Source organism: Schistocerca serialis, chromosome 3 (genome assembly GCF_023864345.2).
Source record: "Schistocerca serialis cubense isolate TAMUIC-IGC-003099 chromosome 3, iqSchSeri2.2, whole genome shotgun sequence".
Classification (NCBI taxonomy): domain Eukaryota; kingdom Metazoa; phylum Arthropoda; class Insecta; order Orthoptera; family Acrididae; genus Schistocerca; species Schistocerca serialis.
Window position 1 is genome coordinate 1021574950 of NC_064640.1, and position 20699 is coordinate 1021595648.

A 20699-nucleotide genomic window follows, 5' to 3' on the forward strand; every position below is an offset into this window, starting at 1 on the left:
ATTAGTGCATTTGGGCTAGGTGTTGGCAGCTGTGTTACATTTACAGGCAATTTTAGAACCCAGAACGAACGGTTACGTCGTGATCTCATGGACCGATCTGACATAAAATCGATGAAATTGTGAAAAATGTCTAGGGAATAGGTATAAATTGATCGAATATACGCCGAAATGAGGGGAAATTGTGGAAGTACTTGTGTATGTTCTGGTTCGTGCGGAACAGTTTGTACATGGGATCAAGTATGCGCCAACAAGAGGAATGCGAGAAAACGTTGACATCGAAACGAAGGGGAATCAGGGAGGTATTCAATTTTTCCCGTTGAGTCACTATTAGACTGTATGTCTATTGAGGTATCAGTGATACACTGGAGTTGACTACTGTATTCGGTGCTTTTGAGGAGTACTGAGATCGATACACCTCTAAACTTACTTGCATCTGTGTTATAGGATAACAAAGAGTGTAGGGGTTGATCGGTTGAGAAGGAGCTGTAACGAGGTAGGATTTAAAGGTTGACTAATTCATCGTAGAGAAGGAGAAGTTGGTGCAGGTCAATATTTTTTCCAGTGTTCTATCCGCATGCATGAGTCACGTGCGTTCTACTCGTATACAGCTACGTGTTCCATATGTTGCTTAAAGCAGTGTCTACTTGCGATCGTTAACGGTAAACGTCTCAGTCATCAGAGGACTTCCGTCTCATGTGTGATGAAAGCTGACACATTCCTCTAAACGAACTTTGATTTTATGCGACCCCTCTTTCGCATCTTGGGTCTAAAATCGAGACTTCAGGTTCATAACTAACTTAGTGGTAAGAGCTTGTGATGCGCTGCAACCCCTGTGTACACATCTGCCCGACTGATGTGCTGTTTACAGAGTTAGTGATAGAATGACTTGTAATTTTCACATGTCGGACAATGCTGCTATGCGTTTATCTGTTTCCTTGTAGGATTTATGCCCCGCTACTAACTATCATTTTATATATAAGCATGATGCAGGCCTCGTATAATTTCTGAAGCGTGATTGGATGTGAACAGTGGAAACTATACATCTGCACAAAGCTATATTGTGCACATATCACGCAACGCAAATGTTTTACGATTCGATAAGATAGTTCAGCGTAGAGAAACCGGGAAGAAGGATGTGTGTCTGACAGGTAGGAAAAGTATGCGATCTAACATTATAGCCAGTTTTTAAGTGCAGAACGTTGTATTCTTAGGAGTGCGTGTGTTTATGTTCTCTCTCTTAGAAATACCTTCCAGGTTCGGATCCTGGACTCTAGGACAATACTTTAGAGTTGATAGCTTGGTTGATTTACGTAAAAACGCGTCGAGCTCCATCCGTGTGGCGCTCCATCGCATATAAAAATCAATCGGTTCTTGTTCTTATTAACTGCATGCTATTACATGACGGAACTTTGAGATCTGATACTGTACATCGATGAGGGGTGCTAAGCTCCTCGACATGGTTGCATCTTGAGAAATCTCGTGCACTTTGATGGGTTAGGACTCGAAAAGCTCAACTCATTCACGAGACGTGGAGTGTAGAGGTCTTCTTTTGGTCAGTTGCAGATTAATTCGCTAACTGTGCTGCAGGGCGGGTTGGTCAATGTGAGGATGGTCTTTCACCCTAAGACGGCGAGGCTGCTCTGAGACTCCCATACGCTGAGAGATGGATCGTAAGTTAAACACTATGCTCGAGGTGATAGAAAAATGTAGAGCGCTGTCTTGTATACTTTGATGATTTATGTGTTCGAGAATTTAGAGTTAATGGAATTACAGCTCAGTCATCTATCGATGTTCGCAATGATACTCGCAACGTGGAGAGGGCATGGTTTAGCTATGATACTGAAATTGGGGAAACATGCTGTCACATCATTGGCCGGTGCTGAACTTAGTGTAAATTCTTCGCGCTATCAAGTCTGTTGCTTAATATTACAGTACATCGGCGGTGTCTTTTCCATCACATCCGTGCATTGGTTACCACATAAGGACTGAGTGACATCGCTTGTTTGAGTTGGGGAAGAAGTTTTATGGATGGGTGACAACTTCTGGGGGTTGCTAGCAGCTAAACAGCGATGGCGCACATGAGTGCAAAATGAGGAATCACCCGAAATGGAACGCGAAGCCATCATCTATTCCGTCACTGTGACATGAGTTTGAATGTAGCTGTCTTCAGTCACTTTCGGAAGGTACTTTGGAAACTCTCCACAACGCTGCCAAACTCTTCTAGTTTCCTTATGTTGTAAGTGTGTTTTATTTAAAAATTATCCAGTGTTATGCTATCAGCCATAAGAATATGATTTACATTGTGTGATGTCTAGTTTTCTGTGAGAGGTCGTTGATCAGAGCGTCTTAATGTCAGTTTAGAATCTGACACAGACCTCGAAGTCTTGGCAGAAAACGAAATGTTTGGCAATGTACAAAAGCGTGTTAGAAAATAGTGTTTGAATCAGGACCAGAGGGAGCATCTCATACGACAATTCGCTTAGAGTATAGGTGATGAAAGTTTAAAGTGCTCTCTGCAATTTTTGTATGTTTAATATGATATGGTTTCGAGACAGACTGCGTTGCAAAAACTAATGAATTATGTAGTAGCGTGCGGTGTGATGGAGTCACAAACAGCGCTTGCATACCACGTTCCTTAGCTGAATGACTTTCAAAGTTCATTGAGTTTATAGTGAGATTGCATCGTTGGCTGTTAATACACACGTTTCTATGATCACAGTCACGGTATTTGTCCGGAAAACACAACCTCATTCAGAAGTAATGTCGTACCTAGATTCGTAAAGAGGTTATAGCTTTTAACATGGATACTTGGGTGTACCTCTAGAACGAAGAGCGCTTGTGAGAGAAACATGCAGTAGTTGTTGGGATCGGCCGGCCGAGGTGGTCTCGCGGTTCTTGGCGCGCAGTCCGGAACCGTGCGACTGCTACGGTCGCAGGTTCGAATCCTGCCTCGGGCATGGATGTGTATGATGTCCTTAGGTTAGTTAGGTTTAAGTAGTTCTAAGGGACTGATGACCACAGCAGTTGAGTACCATAGTGCTCAGAGCCATTTGAAGTTGTTGGGATCGGGATTTTTTCTTTAACATGTGCTCCATTACGTCTATGACACGTTGGTATGACTCTCAGGAAGAACGTAAGAGACATGCACACCCATCTTTGATTTTCGGTCAGTATTATTTGGTGCCATATGCATCCAGTTATTGAGGAGGTAATATTATACTTATGTTTGCTGATAGGGAAGGTACAGGTATTTCCAGAGCCACAGGGTCCAACAGAGTGTATTTCCGATACTTCGCTCATTGCCGAATACCGTTCACTTGTGATCGTAATATTTAATTGTAAGTATAATGATAGAAGATATATGTGAGGGGTTTTCTGGAATGTTTTTGTGTATGCAAAGTCTGTGGTGGTATTGATTCGTGTTCCTATGTTAATGGTAGCAGTCTCCCGAATGCAGAAGCCTGTTGGAGTGTAAGAATGTATCATAGTTAACTTCACCATCTTCTAGACGACCGAATAGCGAACTAATACTTACTATGTGCTGGGCGACTTTCGTGATCAGGTGTAACTCTGAGCAGATGGTGCGTTTGTGGTGGAGCGTTTATTCCCTCCCATGTAAATTGTTCGGTCGACTGCTTCTGTACATTTGTTGCCTTTATTTAGTTGAGGGAATATCGATTGTGGTGTGTTGGACGCACGTTTGCCTGTTCTCTAGACGTGGGAAAGACCCTAGTTGGTTTGTAAACAATATTGATCATCTGGAATCTGTTACATCACCGACCTCGGTATTCGAGAGTGCAAATATAAGTTTACTCTATTTATTTCTAGTTAGTCAATGGTTTGCAGCATGCTGCACCTCGATAAAGTTTGGTGTTTGTGGAGAAATAATTTACAGTCTGTATCTAGTGCATTATGTCTTGTTAGCGATCGGGACGCTACTGCTATGTGCTTGATATCGAGAAATACGGCGAAAATTGTATAATATTATGACGAAAATATGGTTGTTCTTTTAATCGACGAGTCTGGAGATGTCTGTAGAAATGAGAGCAAAAAAGCGGAAACAGTAACACTTTTGTGCGTGGGTGAAACAAGCCTGCCTTTGCAAATCAGTTCTGAGATTGACTTCGGTTCGCTGATGTAAAGGGAGTGATGTGGTATGGTGGGGGATATGAATTGCATGTTTACTAGGTCAAGACGGTACTCGGTGATATATTCCCCGGTTGGAGATCGATTTGACGCTCCAATATCCTCGTGAGTATCGTATGTATTTGATGACCTGTAGACAACTTTGCGATGTTTAGTTGTCAGAGCAAAATGGTGATCAGTGTAAAATAGTTTATTACCACTGAGTGTAGCGTCTGTAGAAAGAAAGAACAGGTTGGGGGTGTATAGATTGAGGGAACTGTCGGTGCAATTTAGCAATCTTTGCAAACTGACGACACAAAGCCCCAGAAAGAAAATCCTCGATTGATTGTGGTGGGATATAGGAGCGGTGAGAACATTTGCGTATGTCGAGAGCAGGAAGGTTATGTCCAGGAGGAAGAGTGGATTCGGCGATATTTTGGTAAACAGGTTCTGTTAGGGCAGGAATTTTGGCGCATACAAGCTGAGACAACAAGAAAGCGAGCGTTAACTATTTCTGGGGCACTATACAATTGCGGAGAGCTGGACTTGACTGATATTTTTTTTTCACAAAGCCATGTGACGTAAGAATAACATTGAGAATGTTTTAGATGGCGATGTGTCAGTCAAGCTCGGGCGAGTACGTGCAGTTGAACGCATGTGTCAACACTCTCTGTGCTATTCTGCCTTCAATGGTAAAGACAAGTGGCGCCTGCAGATGCCTCGATTATGAGACTGGCGTGAACGCGCTTTGGAATGCTATGACAGTATAACCGTGACTGTACAGAGGCATGCAACTTTCACCTGTGTTCGACGACGCCGGCTCGGGGACTATGACGGAGCAAGCAGGACCCAAGCTGCGGCTGCCTAACTTCGCGGGTGTTGTGGCGCGCCGTCCTAAATGGAGGTCTGTGAGTGCTTTGACAGCTGACGGCCGCATCGACCGTACGTGCAATCGCGTCATCATCGGTGTCTAGCGGATAGGAATTTCTCAGGTGTTACGTACAAATGGGGGTGCAGCCACCTCATGCTTGCGGAAGTCGAGCAGAGGCCTGTGCGCGATTTAACATCTGACTGATGCATCACTTATCACTACCTCTTGTGTACTCTACTGGAGAGGGGGCAGTGTACTGCGCTTGCGCATGTTGATTGCATTATTTCGTGAGCTGCTCTGTAGGCCCTGCTATGCGTTATTTGGACAGTTTACGGGTACTGAGTGTGTCTACACATCAGTGTGAAGAATTATTTAGGAGCAGTTTGCTATTGTGTAATGAAATTACGAGTTGGTTGCGTGCCTATGGGCTGTGCATCATGGCCCCAGGCACATCAGGGTGGTTCTTTTGTATAGGTGTGATGGATATACTCTATCGCTAAACAAGTTGTTTCAAAATAAATAGAGTGCAGTCAATCCTTACTCTCCCCAGCAGCCCAGAGCAGGCAGAGTCGTTTTGCTACCATTTTCCCTAACCATCTTGGTTTACGTCAGGAAACGGACGACAGCGTCCTCTGCTGGTGGTATTGAGTACTAGACCTCGTGGAGAACACACTGTTTGCCGCCATCATGGATAACTGTACTTGCGTCATCAGCTGGTGTCATAGTGGCGTCCTCTGGCGGCGACGAAATGTACTAAGCCAGTTGGTGTCTGGAGCTCCTGGTGAACCCACTAGGTGGCCCCATCTTAGATTACGGTACTTGCGTCATCACCTGACATTACTACAGCGTACTCTAGTGGCATGGATATGAACTAAGTCAGTAGGGCTATGGACTCAGTGGCGAATACACTTGGTGGTGGTGCTGCCTCTGATTGTTTAAATAAAGAATGGTGTATGATTTCGACAGTTGAGGATTAGCAAGCAGAGTCTTTTAGATGGATTATTATTTTGACAATTTAGGAGTTGTTTGGCTATCTGGACATAAATGTATTGCATTATTTATGAGTGGTTTGCATGTCTGTAGGTTGTGCAGTGTGTTATTTTTGACAGTTTTCAACTAGCAAGACTGTGTGTCGAGCCTTATACATGAGTTATGTCGGATTAGTGTGCAGGTCTGTATGCTGTGGGGCATGTCAGAGCGTGTGTTCTGTGAGACATATACTCAATCCCTAAATAAATTGCTCCCAAATAAATAAAGTACACTCGTTCCTCTCTCCATCAGCCTAGTGCAGGCTGAGTCCTTTTACCAGCAACCCCTAGGAACACGTTGTGCCCTGGAGGCTTAGGTTAGTGGCCGTGAGCTTTATTTGCAACAATTTTCTTAGGTTGGTAGTGAAAGCGCAAGTGACCTTTCTTTACTGCCAAAATTCAAACTCGGCGCCGGTTCCTAGGAAGAGGTGGTGGTCTTGACCTTGAAAAGTAGTTGAAACTAGGTAGTTGAAAGTATAGTGAACGACTTTTCTTACCTATATGAGAGAGAAGACATTGCAGCATATCTCATATCCCTCTCTCTCTCTCTCTCTCTCTCTCTCTCTCTCTCTCTCTCTCTCTCAGCACTTGACTACAGGCGGGGTGCGCAACGATCTTGGATTACATAATGGGAGCGTGCTCTAGCTGTGTCCTGGACCATGCAGATTGAATAACGGTACTCGAGTCACAGTTTAGTTAGAATATTTCTAGAAGACTATGTATGGCACGTGTATGGAGGTGGCAGCCAAGGGGGTTTGACGTAAGTGGTCAGATATCCACGGGAGGTAACGCGGCACAAGAGAGAGCAGACGAACTGGCTTTGTCATATGACGTCAGGAGAGCGCCCTCTGGTGGCACTGATATGAACTAAGCCAGTTGGGCTCTGGAGCTTGCAGTTAACACACCGGGTGCAGCCATCTTGAATGACGGTACTTGCGTCATGATCTGACATCACGGTGTCACCCTCTGGTGGCACCGATATGAACTAAGCCAGCTGGAGTCCAGACCCAGCGGCAAGCACATCTGTTAGAAATTGGTTAAATAATAAAGACCAGTCCATTTTCCCGAAATTTTCCTAAGTGTGACGCATTATCATGTTGGAATTTGAACTTCCCTCCATTGTTCTGGAGAGGGGGGTGTGGCACTTTCCCACCAAAATTCAAACTTCCCACAAAAATCAGGCATCTTGGATGACGTCACGGCCGCCATCTTGGATGACGTAATCGCCGCCATCTAGGATAACAGTACTTTGGACTCATACCCCTGTTGTCCCAATACTTCCGTGATAAGGAAATGGTTGCGCCAAAAGTGGCAAATGGGAATTACGTCCAGCAGATAGAAACATGTATTATAAGAATAACTGTCACTGACAGAATACAGGCCACCGAATTTGTTGTTTTAACAGAATGTACTCATGATGTTATTCTTGGTTGGAATGTCACAGACTGCGGAAGACCAAAGCTCCGTATTGATGAAGCTGTTCACGAAGTACACATAACACAGTCACTCTGGGTGGTTGTTTGCTGTTAAAGACCTTGTTATCCCAGTGTCATCAACGAGATGAGTTTCAGTCGTTAGTTAAACTTTAAAGCTTTTTCAGATTGCAAAAAAAGACTCAGGCTCACAAAAGAAAGTTACATGTCAGCAATGATCACAAGAGCTGAAAGTGTGCAATGAATACTTTGGATCCGAAGTCACGAGCAACCACAACTTGTCCCTAAAGTTTTGTCCACAGGGACAGAAGAACCAGTCGAGGCAGGTCAGATTAGTGTCATCGACGAAGGATCGTGCTCGGTTTCCACTACAGACGACACAAGAGACTCCCAATACTTGCACCTCATAGGCACAGATACTGCCTGCATCATCGCTAACATGTTGCCTGCTTTGGCACAAACAATGCTGCGTGCTCCAGCGTAATTTTTTATAAATAAATAATAAAATTCCGATTCTGCCGTCTATGTCTGTCAATTTCAATTTCTTAATACAGCATTTTTAGTAGCAGAAGTGTGCAATCTCCAATATACGAGTAACTATATAAACACCATTTTAATTGACTTATTTCCTCCATCTTGGGTTCTTTTTAAGTATCGCAAGCGTGCTAGATCTACCATCTTGGATTTACACTGCCCGGGGGAAGGTGAAAGGGAGGCGAGGGGAAGGGGGGCTGGGGAGGAAAGGGCAGAGTATGACCTTGTGACCTTGAAGCCGTAAAAGAGGCGTCAGACCCTTATGACACTGCTGTAGTTGGAACCATATTGTCTGCTCTAGGAACGATATCTTGCTACGCTTTCCACTGGTGTTTCAAGTTCCACAGATGCTTTTCTGCTTAAGATGTAGGCCAAGATGCTTTTCTGCTTAAGATGTAGGCCACAACGTTGGTGGGCCAAATACAATTACTGCTAACATCGGATACTCCGACATGTAGTACGTAACTTCACTTTGTAATCAAACTTAGGTTCTAGTCGGGCAGCTCTCTCAATTGGAGCTTGTTCTGCACGGTTAAATAATGCCTCTAAGAAGTGGATAGGTGTATAGTGGGCCAGTCCATTAGCTGTGCTTGGATAGCTCGCTTCGTAGAGCACAGATCAAATGGTTCAAATGACTCTGAGCACTATGGGACTTAACAGCTGAGGTCATCAGTACCCTAGAACTTAGAACTACTTAAACCTAACTAATCTAAGGACATCACACACATCCATGCCCGAGGCAGGATTCTAACCTGCGACCGTAGCAGCGGCGTGGTTCCGGACTGAAGCGCCTAGAACCGGTACCTTGTTGATACCTTGGTGTAATAAATATAACTGCGACAGTGTCGCTACAGGGCCACTAAGACAGAAAAATCTTTCATTGTTACGTTATTGTTTTCGAGGTTGGTTACAGGCCGAACTGTACTACCAACATGTATAAATTACATTTAACGTACTTTTGCGCGCGCTAAGGAAGAAGGTAGATTCCAACTCCAATTAGCAACACAAAATCTGTTCGTACGAGCTACAAAATGAGCTGATGATTGCATCATTGAATATGAATTTCCAAGGAAGTTTACAATGAAATAACGTAATCAACGCTCTGATAATTTACTGTCATATACACCATCGCCACTTCTCATACTTCCAAACTTCTCTAGGCCTGTAATGAAAGCAGGCGAAAAAAGAGCAAGTATTTTAATTGTGTTAATACACTCAGAGTGGTCCATACCATCAAGTATTCTAATTATGTCCATTCCATCAGAATGGTCCATGGAAACTCATGTCCGCTGATTGACGGTGTATATAATTCGATAGTCATGTGATAAATAAATAAGATACTTCACACATTTCAACACTGACAGTTTCACTAAAATCACATGTTTGTTGGATGCGACATCTTGTACCACTAGATGTTTGCTGTAAGGGCGTGCGCTCGTTCGGGCAACCAAACGCTCAGTGAGGCAGTTGAGATAATTTGATTATTGCCCTTTTAATCTGTTTGTTATGCACGACTTGTAATCTTATGTTCACAGAGGGATAACTGATACCTTTTCTGTTGTCGTGACACCGTTTGCCAGAAGAGTTCGGTACGTGACTTCTGCAATTCCTTTCATCAAATGTGAGATATGGTCGACTTCTGTCATAGTCAGGTTTGCAACATAAAACATATGCTTAAAAAACCAGCCAGAGGGAGGTTTTAAAATGTATCCTGAGAGGTGGTCCAGATACACACCAAACGAAAGCAGTATGAATATTCTCAGGTCTAGCCGTAAGTGACCATGTTCCATTTATCTCAATTATTAACTGTACCTGAATGCTAACTAAAAGTTATGTTGACCAGGATTAAAACGCTTGTAACTTAAAAACAGTAAATCATCCGTAAGATTTAATACCATAAATAGATATAGCATGAAAAGACGCATTAGTTGAGTAGACCAAACTTATATTTCATGTGTTTTAACATGTATTCTTCATAATTTGTTGTGAGTGCATATGTTTAATTCGTTATGTCTATGTTTTTGTGCGTGCAATACCGTGTTTGGGTCCTACAAAAGCGGGAGAAAATGTTCTTTAATTTGAGTAATATATGTAATTTGTAACATTATTATGATGCAAATGGTGGTCCATTTTATAGATTTTAGTAAATCGTGCTATTTGGTGGGAGAACTAGTGTTTTTCACTGGCACGAGAGATGAGGTTCCGGTACATTCGGATTCGAGCAGTGAATCTTGGAAGCAAGGTAGGATTTCTGGGAGAGCTAGAGAGTTCAAACGCTTTATGTGGAGATATTATACAGTGAAACATTTCGTGTCGAGAAGAGATGGAGGGAAAAATTGGTGTCGAGACGGCAGAGAGGAGTTAGTGCGGTAACCACGGTAATAACCTTTATTTGTCATTTGTTATTATTCGTTTAATTAAAATTTATGTTTATTTAAAATTTCACTTAACATTGCTTTAGCTTTTTGACCGGAGGATTATAATCGGTAATTGTTACATCAGCTGTCTTAGCTAATGGGCGTGAAAGCAGACGTGGACGGCTCGACCCTACGAAAACGTCGAGGCATATTTTTTGAACAGATCTGTGCATAGCTGAAATACCAACTGACTGCCATTCCCTTAATTTTGGTATGTTGTAAATATGGTTTTTTGTCATGGAACCGGAGTAGAAAATCCACTCATATTCCTTATCAGTTGCTATGTCGCAGGTTCACATTGTTGCGAAGGGGCCAAGCATTCTTTATGTGAGACTGTCATTCCGCAAAGACGATAAGCCCTTTTCTTCAGTTGTTCATCCGCTAAGTGGGCTCGTTTCTGATTGTCACCAAATATTTTCTTCAGTTCGGCCTGGAATTTTTCCCATCTATTCAGCTTCTCTTCGCTGTTATCGAACCATTGCAGGGCTGTGCCGTCCAATTAAAAGTATACATTTGCCAAACACATCATGTAGTCCCAGCTGTTGTATTAGTCGACTCGATCGAATATTTTGAACCATTTTGCTGAGTCCTGACCAGGGTATCCGGAAAACAGTGATGAATGCTTCATGTGCAGCTGACATACTGCTGGACTGGAATCCATCGCTCTCCTAAATATACAGACCTTTGGAAGGACGTACTGCTTGTATTCCAATTCCTTTCTGTGTAAGTGACGGCTTTTACATTGCCTAATTGGAGCAGCGGCGATATACACTCCTGGAAATGGAAAAAAGAACACATTGACACCGGTGTGTCAGACCCACCATACTTGCTCCGGACACTGCGAGAGGGCTGTACAAGCAATGATCACACGCACGGCACAGCGGACACACCAGGAACCCCGGTGTTGGCCGTCGAATGGCGCTAGCTGCGCAGCATTTGTGCACCGCCGCCGTCAGTGTCAGCCAGTTTGCCGTGGCATACGGAGCTCCATCGCAGTCTTTAACACTGGTAGCATGCCGCGACAGCGTGGACGTGAACCGTATGTGCAGTTGACGGACTTTGAGCGAGGGCGTATAGTGGGCATGCGGGAGGCCGGGTGGACGTACCGCCGAATTGCTCAACACGTGGGGCGTGAGGTCTCCACAGTACATCGATGTTGTCGCCAGTGGTCGGCGGAAGGTGCACGTGCCCGTCGACCTGGGACCGGACCGCAGCGACGCACGGATGCACGCCAAGACCGTAGGATCCTACGCAGTGCCGTAGGGGACCGCACCGCCACTTCCCAGCAAATTAGGGACACTGTTGCTCCTGGGGTATCGGCGAAGACCATTCGCAACCGTCTCCATGAAGCTGGGCTACGGTCCCGCACACCGTTAGGCCGTCTTCCGCTCACGCCCCAACATCGTGCAGCCCGCCTCCAGTGGTGTCGCGACAGGCGTGAATGGAGGGACGAATGGAGACGTGTCGTCTTCAGCGATGAGAGTCGCTTCTGCCTTGGTGCCAATGATGGTCGTATGCGTGTTTGGCGCCGTGCAGGTGAGCGCCACAATCAGGACTGCATACGACCGAGGCACACAGGGCCAACACCCGGCATCATGGTGTGGGGAGCGATCTCCTACACTGGCCGTACACCACTGGTGATCGTCGAGGGGACACTGAATAGTGCACGGTACATCCAAACCGTCATCGAACCCATCGTTCTACCATTCCTAGACCGGCAAGGGAACTTGCTGTTCCAACAGGACAATGCACGTCCGCATGTATCCCGTGCCACCCAACGTGCTCTAGAAGGTGTAAGTCAACTACCCTGGCCAGCAAGATCTCCGGATCTGTCCCCCATTGAGCATGTTTGGGACTGGATGAAGCGTCGTCTCACGCGGTCTGCACGTCCAACACGAACGCTGGTCCAACTGAGGCGCCAGGTGGAAATGGCATGCCAAGCCGTTCCACAGGACTACATCCAGCATCTCTACGATCGTCTCCATGGGAGAATAGCAGCCTGCATTGCTGCGAAAGGTGGATATACACTGTACTAGTGCCGACATTGTGCATGCTCTGTTGCCTGTGTCTATGTGCCTGTGGTTCTGTCAGTGTGATCATGTGATGTATCTGACCCCAGGAATGTGTCAATAAAGTTTCCCTTTCCTGGGACAATGAATTCACGGTGTTCTTATTTCAATTTCCAGGAGTGTAGATGTTCTGAAGTACGAAACGTCTGTAACAAATCGTGTGGCATCATAACCAGAATCACTTCCAAATCCGAAACCAGGGTTGCCAGTGAAATGCAACATATCACTGAAACCACGTATACTGAGAACACCAGCGTACACCTAGAACCGATCAGACGTCCTGGAAGAAGAGTGTAGCTACTTATACGAAATTTAAATATCACAGAATGCAGGATTTGTACATGCATTGAATATTCTTGAGTATACAACAATTAAAAAACAAAATATTTTAAGAATCATCCAGAACTGAAAGATATTAGATAACAAATAGCTGCAGGTGGTCAGGTTTGAACTAGCAACCCACAGCAAACCAGCCAGCGATGCTACCCATTACACACCGAGTGTGTACTACAGCTCAGCCCCATATTAATGGGTATGATGAAGATCACGGAATACCCTGTCAAACCTCAGGACGTTGAACAATTGGAGTGGCAGATTACTGGCATATCATTTCACATATACGGTATGAATATGAAGAAAGCCAAGCCTGTTAAGCATGATGCGCAGAAGGAGAAGCTGGTTGAACATTTGGTTGAAAACCGTGCCACTATTCCACATTTGCAGCGCAGTGTGAAAAAATGGCGATTTGCTGCTCATCTCTGATGACGCTGAGCAACATGACTACTGGATCAGAAACAGGTCTCACCTTATTTTCTCCAAACTTACTGCACGAATGCACCCGCACTATATTTGTTGTAAGTGGCTAATTGCCTTTTATATGAACACTCAACGGACGGAGCACAAGAGAGACTGCTCGAGCCAGGATTTGGTATGTGTCGAGCAGCCTACTGAGGCGAAAACTTTCTTTACATTTATGAATTTTTCCCACAAGATGTAAGTACCATTTGTAGTGTATGGAGACTTTGAATATTTTGTCGTTTCTGTGGCTGAGTGTGAGGGTAACCCCACGGGAATTATCTGAATGGGAGGGAAATCGGCAGATGTGATGTACATGTACAGACAAACAACTAATCGCAATTTCAGAAAAATTAGTAGTTTATTCGAAAGAAAGTACTCCACAAATGAAGCAAGTCAGTAAGTTCTTGGTCCACCTCTAGCCCTTAAGCAAGCAGTTCTTTGGCTTGGTATTGATTATCAGCGTTGTTGGATGTCTTCCTGAGGGATACTGTGCCAAATTGTGCCCAGTTGGTGAGTTACATCGTCAAAATCCAGAGCTGGTTGTAGGGCCCTCCCCATAATGCCCTAAACGTTCTCAGCTGGCCAGAGTAGGGTTTGGCAAGCACGAAAACAAGCAGTAGAAACTCTCACAGTGTGCAAGCAGATGTTATCTTGCTCAGATGAGAACCCAGGATGGCTTGCCATGATGGGCAACAAAATGGGCATAGAATATCGTCGACGTACCGCAGTGCTTTAAATGTGCCGCGAATGACAACGAAGGAGGTCCTGCTATGGGAAGAAATGGAACCCCAAATCATCGCTCCTGGTTGTCGGACGGTATGATGGAAAACAGTCCGGTTGGTATCCCACTAATGTCCACGCGTCTTAGGCCTGGAATCTGATTGACTGGAGTAGATTGCCTCCAGTGATGAGTTCAACTTCGAATTGAGCCCTTACCACTGAAGACTTGTCTGGACACGCCCTAGACAGTGGTGGGATAGCAACGTGACTGTCGCCGGGAGTCTTTTCATACCATGACCGCTTTGTTTGTCAACAGCGGCACCTTTACAGTACAGTGGTACGTCGACGATATTCTATGCCCTGATTTGTTGCCCTTCATAGCAAGCTATCTTGGGACAGAAGTTGGCACAATATCCCTCAGGAAAACGTTCAACAAATTTATCAAAGAATGCAAAGCCGAATAACTGCTTGCATAATAGCCAGAGGAGGACCAATACATTATTAACTTGCTCAATTTATGAAGTTCTTTGTTTCGGATAAATCATCCAGTTTTTCTGTACTTGTAATCCCTTTTTGTCTGTACATGTGCATCACATCTACCTATTTCCGTCCCATTAGAATAACTCCTTAGTGGTGGGTCGTTTTTCGGTCTTAGAGTGTAGTTTCGTAATATGAGTCACCTTTTCATACCCTGTACATCGCATAGAATTTATCTTGAGGATTATTTTTTATCCAGTCATATGATTTGCTTCATTCCTACACCACTGGAGGTTTCGGCACTTTGATCCACATAGAAAGCGTCTATCCACAAACATTGACCAAAACTTAACTAAAAACTAGTTATTGGCACTCAGTAAAAAGCAAATATCGGGACGACGCTGATGTATAGATCTGTATTGTTTGTCCCATAAACGGCCGTACCCCATTACTGAGAGGCGGTAGCAGCTCAAAGATTTGGTTTAGTGCTGCCCGCGGAAAAGAGACCGTAGATTGGATTTCCGTCTACCATACAACTTTGATCCGTCATTACTTTAGGAAAATTGTGCTGCTGACTGTAAAACTTAGTTGACAGCCGTAAGTACTTTTTGACGCAGGCAAGAGGACACGTTGCTAGCAGGATTGACTCCCCAGGAGGTTAATGACGGTAGACGCAATATCAAGCTTGCTGGTAACCACGGGATTGCTTCCTGCCTCAGAAACCGCTGTATTGACGTATGCTGTCAGTGTGCGTGTGCGTGTGCGTGTGTGTGTGTGTGTGTGTGTGTGTGTGTGTGTGTGTGTGTGTGTGTTTGAGAGACAGAGAGAGAAAGAGAGAGAGAGAGAGAGATGATATTGTGGAGGAGGATGCGTGGGGGAGATGCAAAATATCTGAGTGTATCACACTTCAGACACAAGTGCTCAATATTTCGTAATGGTTGCGAAAGACATCAGATAGACAGAAAACCACTAAACGACATTTTTAAGCAATTGGGTAATTCACCGTGACAGACGCAGGTGTGCCCTCTACATACACATATAGTCCAAAAGCCCCTGTACAGTGCATTCCGGAGGTACATCACAACAACATTATCGATTTTCTTTCCTGTTCCTTTCGTGTGCTGAGCGAAGAAAAAAATCACTGTCTGTATGCATTTGCACGCATTCAAATCTTATTCTCATGATTCGTGCTCGAGATATTCGATGCTGCCAACATAATGGGCTGACAGTTTTCTTCGAATACAGCTGTTCTAAATTCACCCATCAGAGTTTTGCGAGAATTACGTAGTCTTTCTTCCAAGCAGATTCCCATTTAAGTTCGCCGAGTATTTCAGTTACAGTTTTTTATGGTCTGTAGCGCCCTTTTACGATCCTAGCAGTGCGTCTCTCTGTTCGCTATATGTCTGTTACTATGCTTGTTTCGTAAAGATTTCAAGCACTAGAACAATGTCCTGGAATTGGTCACACTCAATCTCGTACAGATTTCCTTGACAGACACATTGCGTTTTTCCAACAAACTTAAGTATTCCATTTGCCTTCGGTAACACTGATTTTACCTGATCGTCCTATTTCATGTCTTGTCTTACAAGGGAACCTCCCCATCGCACCCCCCTCAGATTTAGTTATAAGTTTTCACAGTGGATAGGCCTTGTAAAACTGAACACAGATCAATCGAGAAAACAGGAAGAAGTTGTGTGGAACTATGAAAAAATAAGCAAAATATACAAACTGAGTAGTCCATGCGCAAGATAGGCAACAACAAGGAAATCGGAAGCTCAGGAGTGCCGTGGTCCTGTGGTTAGCGTGAGCAGCTGCGGAACGAGAGGTGAAAAGTTTAACTTTTATTTCAGTTTATGTGACAAACGCTTATGTTTTCATCACTTTTTTGGGAGTGATTATCACATCCACAAGAAAACCTAAATCGGGCAAGGTACAAGAATCTTTTTACCCATTCGCCAAGTGTACAATTTAGGTGGGTTGACAACATATTCCTGTCATGTGCCGCACATGCCGTCACCAGTGTTGTATAGAATATATCAGACGTGCTTTCCTGTGGAGGAATCGGTTGACCTATGACCTTGCGATCAAATGTTTTCGGTTCCCATTGGAGAGGCACGTCCTTTCGTCTACTAATCGCACAGTTTTGCGGTGCGGTTGCAAAACACAGACACTAAACTTATTACAGTGAACAGAGACGTCAATGAACGAACGGACAGATCATAACTTTGCAAAAATAAAGAAAGTAAACTTTTCACCCGAGGGAAGGCTTGAAACAAGGACCTCTCGTTCTGCAGCTGCTCACGCTAACCACGGGACCACGGCGCTCCTGACGTCAGACTCTCCTTGATGTTGCTTATCTTGCACATGGACCACTCAGTTTGTATATTTTGCTTATTTTTTCATAGTTCCACCCAACTTCTTCCTGTTTTCTCGATTGATCTGTGTTTAGTTTTTCAAAGCCTATCCACTGTGCCAAATTATAACTAAATCTGAGGGAGGTGCGATTGTTAGTATCGCCCCTAAATAGTCTGCAGTTCGTGGTCTGGCGGTAGCATTCTGGCTTCGCGCGCATGGGTTCCAGGTTCGATTCCCGTTAGGGGGCAGGGATTTTCTCTGCCTCGTGATGACTGGGTGTTGTGTGTTCTTCATCATCATTGACGCACGCATGTCGCCGAAGTGGCGTCAACTAAAAAGAACATGCAATTCGGCGCCCGAACCTCCCCGCATGGGGTCTCCCGGCCAACAATGCCACACGATCATTTCTTTTTTTCACCCCTAAATAGTTGCACTATGTGACGTACTTAAGATTTTCACCACTAATGTCGTAATCAGACAACACCGGGTTATTTCTTTTTGTAATAGATATTACATTTGTCCACATTTAACCTTATGAGCGATTCCAATGGAAAAACGGCTCATAAAAATTTCACCAACTTGAAACCACGTCCAAAATCTTGGCTGTGTCTTAGAAAATACGATCAGCAAAACAACAGGTTTTAAAACTGTATAAGCATTCAACCACGGCTCATTTAAAGTTATCGAAGCTTTTCCAACTGGAAAAGGGAACTAGATACTGGTATCGAATTTGGAGCACAAAGCATTACCTGGCCGCGGCAGAGGAGCAAAACACAGGGCAGACGAACGCAGTGAACGCAGTCGCGGAATGTTTATTGGCAGCGCGAGTGGGTCGGCTAATACGCGATGGAAAATTCTGTGAAATAACAGCGGCGCGGGCCGCCCAGGCGCGCTATATTGATCGCGCGAGCTCTGTTACAGCAGTCCGTTTGATATCGCGCTACACCCTGATAACCGCCATTCCGCGCCCTCCCGCCTTATCTCCAGATACACCGGTCTCCAGCTCATCTCTGTGGCTCGCGTTTCGCAAGCAGCGCAAACAAATCTTTGTCGCTGCGAAGCGTCGTCAACATCACGTCTCGAACTAACGTGGCTGCTTTTCTTACATGCCACTGGGACAACCTAGTCGTTAGCACTGCCGTAGTCACTTGTTATCAAAGTATTGTGCCTATCGTTATTCATTAGTTTATTCGTGACTATTTTAATTTTATACCTAGAGTTAGAGTTATTAGTGGGTATAGAGCAGGCATACAGTGCAGGCTCTCACAGGTGCTGCTTATGTTGTTCCTCACATCGGTTTTCCGGTAATTAGGCTGCGGTCTGAGGATTTTTATTTTATTTTATTTTATTTATTTATTTATTTATTGTGTGTGTGCCTGACCTTTCGTCTCCATCTGTGGAATATATGTTCAGAGCAAATGGAGATGTAGCTAATAGATTCTTCAACGTCAACTGCTTTAAAACGCGAATCGATGAAAACTACACTTTCTCCACTAGCTGAAACTACCGTTGCGGCGGAACGATCGAGTCGTGCCGCCATCCGGCTCTTGCCAAGATGTGCCGACCCCTGTTATGGACCTTGTACGGCAGAAGAACTGTTACTTTTTGCTGTATTTAGTAATCGTAATCCGGGTTACGTGGATAAATCACCATTTGCAGATGATGCAATGGGACCAGAGCACCACCAAATTCGATTGTCCAATGCTAAAGTGTTATATAGTGAGGCTATATAAATTCAGAAACTCAGAAATAACTTTAACCCAAAAGAAGAAGCACTGCATCTAGGAAACTTACGACCTTAGTTGGTTCAAATGGCTCTGAGCACTATGGGACTTAACGTCTATGGTCATCAGTCCCCTAGAACTTAGAACTACTTAAACATAACTAACCTAAGGACAGCACACAACACCCAGTCATCACAAGGCAGAGAAAATCCCTGACCCCGCCGGGAATCGAACCCGGGAACCCGGGCGTGGGAAGCGAGAACGCTACCGCACGACCACGAGCTGCGGACTCGACCTTAGTGCTAAGTAAGCTAACAGCGACAACGCTATTGCAGCAAAAGCGCATTTCCGTAATGTTCAAATGGCTCTGAGCACTATGGGACTTAACTTCTGAGGTCATCAGTTCCCTAGAACTTAGAACTACTTAAACCTAACTAATCTAAGGACATCACACACATCCATGCCTGAGGCAGGATTCGAACCTGCGACCGTAGCGTTCGCGCGGTTCCAGACTGTATCTCGCGTTGTGACTCGACCTTTCAGCGGTAAGGGAAAAAACCAGTTCTATCGGCTACCTGAGGAAGTACAGAATATATTGATCCACTATTCAAAACGATTTACATTAGAGAATTAATTATTCTTCATTGTTTCTGGAGAGTTCTCAAGCAATAGGAGAGGAAACGTCACAAAAAGACACTACGGTCGCAGGTTCGAATCCTGCCTCGGGCGTGGATGTTTGTAATGTCCTTAGGTTAGTTAGGTTTAACTAGTTCTAAGTTCTAGGGGACTAATGACCTCAGAAGTTGAGTCCCATAGTGCTCAGAGCCATTTGAACCACAAAAAGACGCCTTAGGTCATTCCCTGATTTCCAGAAAACTGATGGCCCCGAGGACGACACAGTGTAGACAGGTTGATGTTGCCTTCTACTCGCGCGCATCTCGTGGTCGTGCGGTAGCGTTCTCGCTTCCCACGCCCGGGTTCCCGGGTTCGATTCCCAGCGGGGTCAGGGATATTCTCTGCCTCGTGATGGCTGGGTGTTGTGTGATGTCCTTAGGTTAGTTAGATTTAAGTAGTTCTAAGTTCTAGGGGACTGATGACCATAGATGTTAAGTCCCATAGTGCTCAGAGCCATTTGAACCATTTTTTTGCCTTCTACTCTGTGATTAAAAGTCAGAGTCAGTCATATACTCCGACAATGACCGTTGAGAACAGTGCTTAGGTTCAGTTTCTCCCAGGGAAAATCGCAGTGAAGATGCCTTTTGCTGTTGCTTTTCCCCGGCATGTTATGAAGTGTCACGTTCGAATTTGTACCCCCTAGGTGAGTGTGCTAAGAGCTTTGACATAGTAATGCTGTACTCGTTTGATTGTGGATGATTGCGTAATGAAACGAAGAGAGAGGAAAGAACCCAGTTTTGGGATGACGGCCTAGCATTAAGTGCCCATCCAGATGAATCACAATCGTCATTATCACAGACACTTATTTTATGAGGCCTCTCGGAGAGGCTAGGTTCAGCTCAAGATGTACACTATCTGGTCAAAAGTATCTAGACTCTTCTATTTAATGAGCATTTCAGTACGAGATGTCACGACACACTGACCCGCGGGGAGTATTGTGTTGTCAGTAGAGAAGCAGTAACAGCAGAGTGGGTGAGTCACGAGAGCTCAGGGACTTGGGACGTGGAGTGGTCATTGGATGTCACCTGGTTAACAAATCCTTCAGGAACATTTCAACCCCACTAAAGCTGCCCAAGACGACTGTTGCTGACGTGAAGTGGAAACGCGAAGGAAAACCACAGCTAAACCAGACATCGTGCACTCACGGATGCGGACCGCCGAGCATTGTTAGCACTCCGTCTTCAGGCGACAAGTGGCCCATCGGGACCATCCGACCGCCGTGTCATCCTCAGTTGAGGATGCGGTTAGGAGGGACATGTGGTCAGTACACCGCTCTCCCGGTTGTTATGATGGTTTTCTTTGACCAGAGCCGCTACTATTCGGTCGAGTAGCTCCTCATTTGGCATCACGAGACTGAGTGCACCCCGAAAAATGGCAACAGCGCATGGCGGCTGGATGGTCACCCATCCAAGTGCCGGCCACGCCCGACAGCGCTTAACTTCGGTGATCTCACGGGAACCGGTGTATCCACTG